The following is a 6,000-nucleotide window of genomic DNA, read 5'->3' as shown; positions in this document are numbered from 1 at the left end:
CATTTTGACAAGGAGAACATGCTGTTTTCTTTCACGGCCACACCTGGAGATTCCATGTGCTGTGTGTGATAGAGTTTGTGCAGATACGCTTGGTAGTCTGTCGGCATTAGGTATGAGTCCTATGACTATTGGGAAACAGCTGGGTCTGTACTGTTTTCTCTGTAAGACAGAGGAATCCTGTGTACGTATTTATCACAGAAGCAGCACTTTTCTCCTTTGTTTATGAAGCATCCAAGAGATTCAGAAATGAAGAAAGGCAAGGGGTGGCAAGTTTCTAAACACCACTTAAAAGTGCATTTTTTTGGTCCCCGGAGAGTTTTTAATACAGTATATTGAAGAACTGTCAGGGAGATAACAGAAGCGAGAGACTTTTGATATTTAGTTTGAAACAAAGCATACAGACATGAGATTCAAATCTAACCAAGGGAGGGATTTCAAACGAGAAACTGGGCCGCATTTCCTGGTTTTCACTCTCATATATCAAGCGAAGCCTATCCTAAGTAACTGCTGGCAGCCTGGCACCTCCTGTACCAGGGGACCGGGTACTTTAAGGCCACAAGTCCTTCCTTCGGAGGCCCCGTTACCTCTGTTGCGTTTAGTGCCATCCTCAGGGGACATGAGCCTCACTTGGACACGGTCAAGGGTATTTCCTGGATTCCGAAGTTGGTCTGCGTGCTGCATCCCACACTTGCCTTGACAATACGGAGTCCCTCTCAGCCTCGTCTTCTGAATGTGTGATGTAGATGTGGCTGCAGGACAGGAGCAGGGCGGGTTGCTCAAGTCCATGCCAAGAAGAGGAAGATTCCATCTGAGCACTGGGAGCTCACAGCTCAGCAAGGGAGACCTGTATGCAGATGAACTGTGTGAACCACATGAAAACATGCTGGTCTTTCTACTAGAGTATTTTCAAAGTGCTCTGGGAATACTGACGGTGGGGCAACCTGCCTGGGCATCAGAGGATGCTTCAGAGAGGAGGGGACTTCTTTTAGTCTGGGTCTTAAAGGTTGAATAAGAATGGAAACAGGGGAGAGCAGGGGAACATTCCAGGAAGAAGGAGCACAGATGAAAATCCAAGGGGTTGTAAATGGGACCGTTGTGTTTGAGGGTAAGATGGTCCCTGGGATGGGGGTTGGGGAGCTAGTGGCAGATAATGAAGCAGGGGAGTAAGCTGGAGCTTGACTGTGGAAGACGGTCATTAAAATGCAAAGCTAACGGTCAGGGATGCACAGTTGCACAACTCCAGGGGGTGCTATTCACACTACGGCCTGAGTGAATGGTGCCCTGGAGTTGGGGCACACAGAGCGCGTGTGGCTGTACCCATCGGCTCAGCGAATTGTTGCTGAGTGATTACTTCTAGATGGTACGCTGACAGCTCTGTATATTTTATCTTATTTGATTCTCACTACACCATGAGGAAAGTGCTATTTCCATTCCCAGTTTACAGATGGGAGCCTGAGGCACACACAGGTAAGCTTGTGCAGCTATGAAGCGGTGGAATTGGGATTTTAATCCAGGCAGTTTGCTTCTAAATCCAAGGCAGAATGCTTCCCACGTTTTGTCACTTACGGCATTCACAGGAAGTGATGTTTTATGACACAAGCGGGTAAATGACAAAGCTGCTCACCATCTGAAGTGCACTCCTGTGTCCCAGGCTGCATCCTGACTGACCTGACGACGGCTGAGGACATGCCCAGGGTCGTGGCACACCAGTGACCCATTTCCGCAGTACCCCTGCGCAGCAGGTGGATCTCAGATCTAGGGAGTACACATGAGGTCACTTTTCCAGCCCGATTCTAGTTATATTATAATTAAGCTCTCAAATGGGGCACAGAAAAAAAAAAAAAAACAACACTTTGCTTCAGGGTTCTAGATGGTTGGCTCTTGGTTTTGTAGTTGTAGAGATCAAGGGCAAAATGGTTGTGGAAAAAGCCTGGGCTCTGGAAACAGACAAATCAGGTCTTTATTACATGACCCTGGACAAGGTATTTGCTCTCTCTGAGCCTCAGTTTCTCTTGATGAAAAGGCTATAGTAAATAGGCACTTCACTGACTTGTATAAATGCAGTAGCTTCTGTAAAGCAGCTGGCACCAGTCTTCTGTAAATGCCAGCCCCCTTCTCTCCTTCCTCTCCTCCCTCCAACCCCGATATTTCTGACTGGGAACTACAGTGAAGCCATGCTGGAGGGCAGTGGTTTGGGGAGAGCCAGGCAGTAGCCATCTATCAGCAAAACCACTTGTCATGATTGATGGGGACTTTGCTGGTGACATCACCCTTCAGAACTCCTTTCTTGTGAAAGTACTCCCGAGTTTTGCTGGTAGAAGTTTATAGCTGTCAAAACTGTCCATGAAAACAAATGAGAAAACTGTCCCACTCTTGTTTCCACTTTTTCCACACTTGCTGTGGTCATCTTGATAATTGTTTAAATATCTGCATTTATTTTATTGTGATTAAAAAACATATAACATGAAATCTACCATCTTGATCCCTTTATTTATTTATTTATTTATTTGCGGTACGCGGGCCTCTCACTGTTGTGGCCTCTCCCATTGCGGAGCACAGGCTCCGGACGCGCAGGCTCAGCGGCCATGGCTCACGGGCCCAGCTGCTCCGCGACATGTGGGATCTTCCCGGACCGGGGCACGAACCTGTGTCCCCTGCATCGGCAGGCGGACTCTCAACCACTGCGCCACCAGGGAAGCCCTGGGTCTTTTTTTTAATTAGTATTCAGAGGAGATTGAGGATCAGTGATACTACTTGAAGACACATATATCTCACATAACAACCAAATCGTTTTTATTCCCTCATAGTTGATTTATTCCACATTCATCCAATTGTCTGAAAGTATCCTAGGTTTTACAAGTTCCCTAAAAGGCCTGTTTACTGAGTTTGAGTTATAGATCAGGCAAAGTGTGAGTAAAGGTTGAGTTAGTAGAAAACCACAAGCACGTGGACTGTTTTCTGCCTTTGAGAAAAACAATCCCCCCTCACCCCCCAGCACAGTGTGGAACTTACCTGTGAAATCCTTGCGGAATGAAAACAACATGGTACCTCTTGTTGGATTTAGTCCCTTGCCCTAAGAAGGGGCTCATGCGATGCCTGTGCTAATCAATAAAAGATAGAAGACTCTGGGTGAGCAGAAAGGAAGTACTGAGGACCGACAGTCAAGGAGTGTTTTTCAGATTCTGCAAAATCAGATTTGTAAAGTCATTATTGTCTATCTGGTTCCGGCCAGTTCACAGAATATCAACAATGAAAGGCCCCTTTTCCCAAGTAAATTGCACCAGGAAGTAGAAATCAGCCCACAACAAATGAGTTCTCTGGAAGAGGCCTGGTACATCTGGTTGGGGCACGTCTGCCTTATTTGGGTGTGATCAGGCAGCAGGCTAACACTTTTATTTTCTTGTGTGTGCGTTTGTGCGCACGTGCACCTATTTCTCATCCCACGTCTTGTTTCCTCCATGGATGGGGGTTCGGAGATGCTCAGCTGGCAGTAACGATGCTCCCTTCCTTTGGGACATGTTTCTGAGCTGGTGTGTCACTGGGCCCTTGCCCGAAGATAAGAATCTACTTTCCTTGGCCATTCAGGCCTCTGTTTCTTGGACCAGAAGCAGTATTTGTCTTTCTGCTGGTGGGCATTTATTCATGTTAACCGGTGGGATTTTTCTGGATCCCACACCCTGACAGTAGACTTTGGCTTCGCTCCCAAAGCAAGCCTCCACCTCCCTCCTCTGCCAGCTGCCTCAGTTGCCTGGTCTCTGCTCCCACTACTCAGCAAGCTGTACCCCACACCTCCTTCCTACACCCCCTTCCTCTTCACCTGGAGTCTAATCTCTATAACTTGTGTTTCCTCATTTTGGTTCCCCTGTTCATGGCAGAAATTCAGGATCTGGGCAGACACTTGAAAGTGTTTCAGTGACCACAAGTCATGCAGCCTTCCTCTGCTTGGTACTTTCTGTGCTTACCCAAGGGACAATTAATAATAAATCAATGAAATGTGTTTCAATAATTCTCTTGCCTTAAATCCTCAAAGACGGCTCTCAGGGAGGTATAAGGAAGCGGCAGCCTTCAGAATTTCTTCTGTCCTGCATCTTCAAACAGTTGGCGTTGATTAGTGGCTGTAAAGAGTCAAGGGGGTTAGAACTATGGAAGGGGGAAGGCTAAAATGAAACCTGGAGCCGCTAGGTTCAGTTCAGTAGATTCTGTGCTGGTTCGGCACAAGACTCGAATGCTCCCCAGGTACACAGCTGCCAGAGCAAATAAGGAGTGTCAGTGGTGGAGAAGGAGGAGGAAACAAGGAGGCCCATAAGGGAGCAAGCACTGGGTGTCTGCTGGGTCACGATGGGAGAGAGAGGACCATTGAACCACATCAGTTTTCATACTTTTGTCATTAAGAAAATATATGAGCTTCAACTAAAATATGGCAGGGAAAGCAAGATGCCTCTTTAGTGATGAACTTTGAAGGAAGAACCAAAGCAACCCTGATGCCCCGACAACAGGCCCAAGGCAGGACCAGGAAAGGATGAGCAGAGTCAGCTAGAGCTGGCGGTTAGGGAGCTGGGGGAAGCTGTGGACACAGCCCGCCCTGGCGTGGCCGCAGGAGGAGGTCATGGGAGAAGGCCCTCCTGGAAGCAAGCGGAATTCTTCCAAAGCTTTCCACTTTCATCCTTTTGCATAATCAGATTTATGTTTCTCTTCCTGTCATATTCTCTCCAGCCTATTTCTAGATGTTAATCATGGGTAATTCCCGTTTTCATTGCATCCGAGTTGGTTATAAAGTGCCCTGTCCGTGACCTCCCTGGCCGGCTTCCTGGGGTAGACAGCTGGGGTGAACAAGACATACTCCCCTGTTCTGCTGGCTCGAGATGGGGGCTCTGGTGGGTTCTGACTGGTGGACTTACGATGTCCAAAAGGAACATCATCAGCAGGCGCACTCCACGAGTGGAGGTTATGGTAACTGCTGTTGCAGGGGAGTAAAATCCTGTGCACTTGATGTAGCATGGAGGGAACCTGGAGTACTCTATTTGTATGGTACCTGTTAATAACATCCAGTCCAGTAGGTTCCGTGGGCTGAAACATCCCCAAAGCCATGGGTGAAGATCCATGCATATTGCTGCCCTATAGTTTATGGCAGTGACGTGGGGACATGTTCTTAACAACGATCCACATTAGGCAGGAGAGCGTTTGCTGAGGTCTGATTCAGAACACCAAGCCTGGTGGCGCCCTAGATGGTTCTCCAACTCACCTCATGATCCAGGTTCTGCAGAAGGTGGCGGTGGTGGGGTCCTGATGAGGAAGTGTGTTTTGAAGCAGTAAGCGTTGAGCTTCCTTTGGATTCCACGCTGCTTCAGGAGCTATATCAGTTAGTGCAAGGTGAATCCTGTTACCTGTCTGCATGTGTGGACAAACACAAAGTTCATTGTCCTCTCACTGAAATGTACTATTATGATTACTACCTACGGTTAATTAAGTGCTTATTGTACATCAGGCTTTATACACACACATACCGTACTGAATGCTTTATCCGATGGTCTCACTCATTCCTGAAAGAGCTCCATTAGCTAGGAATGCCATTATCATACCCCATTTTACAAGCGAGGAAACAGAGGCTTAGGGGTTTCACAGCTCATCATGAGATAAGTGGCAGAACCAGGATTTGAACCCCAGTTCTGTCTGATTCCAAAGCCCACATTCCAAACTACAAAGTGAGACTGCCTCTCACTTTAAGCCTTTGGGTTTGAGTGATTTATTTTCTTCATGTCCAGCGTGGTCTCCAATAACCATCTCTTTAGGCCTCTCGTTCCTGTTGCTGAAACACCGGCCGGGCTCCTCTTCTGCTCAGAATTAATGATGGTAGGTGGCTGGGGTGACATCCGGGTGGCCTCCCATGGTGAGTCCCCCCATCCAAGCCAAATGGCAAGATCAAGCCCTTTGGGGGTGTCATTTCCTCACCCCTCTAAAAGTAATTCAGTTGTTTCTGCTTGTCAAACGCTTCTGTTTCCT

At 47.6% G+C, this 6,000-nt stretch overlaps 1 protein-coding gene across 4 annotated transcripts in view; it reads right to left on the bottom strand.

Annotated features, from left to right (window-relative positions):
* Positions 1-292: 292 nt before the first annotated feature.
* The window catches only part of CLYBL (citramalyl-CoA lyase), a 300,835-nt gene continuing 295,127 nt past the window's right edge, over positions 293-6,000 (bottom strand). For 2 of the 4 annotated variants that reach the window (XR_013824823.1, XR_013824824.1), the window contains exons 12-13: positions 1,625-1,755; positions 293-844 (exon numbers count right to left, since the gene is read on the bottom strand). The gene's annotated coding sequence lies outside the window, so the exon portion shown is untranslated. Of the gene's footprint in view, positions 845-1,624; positions 1,756-3,666; positions 4,116-5,242; positions 5,389-6,000 lie in introns of those variants that run through there. The other 2 variants (XR_013824825.1, XR_013824826.1) reach the window with 2 other exon arrangements.

This window comes from Stenella coeruleoalba (assembly GCF_951394435.1).
Source record: "Stenella coeruleoalba genome assembly, chromosome: 18".
Taxonomy (NCBI): domain Eukaryota; kingdom Metazoa; phylum Chordata; class Mammalia; order Artiodactyla; family Delphinidae; genus Stenella; species Stenella coeruleoalba.
The sequence above is the reverse complement of the archived record's forward strand: the minus strand, read 5'-3'. Positions and strand labels throughout refer to the sequence as shown.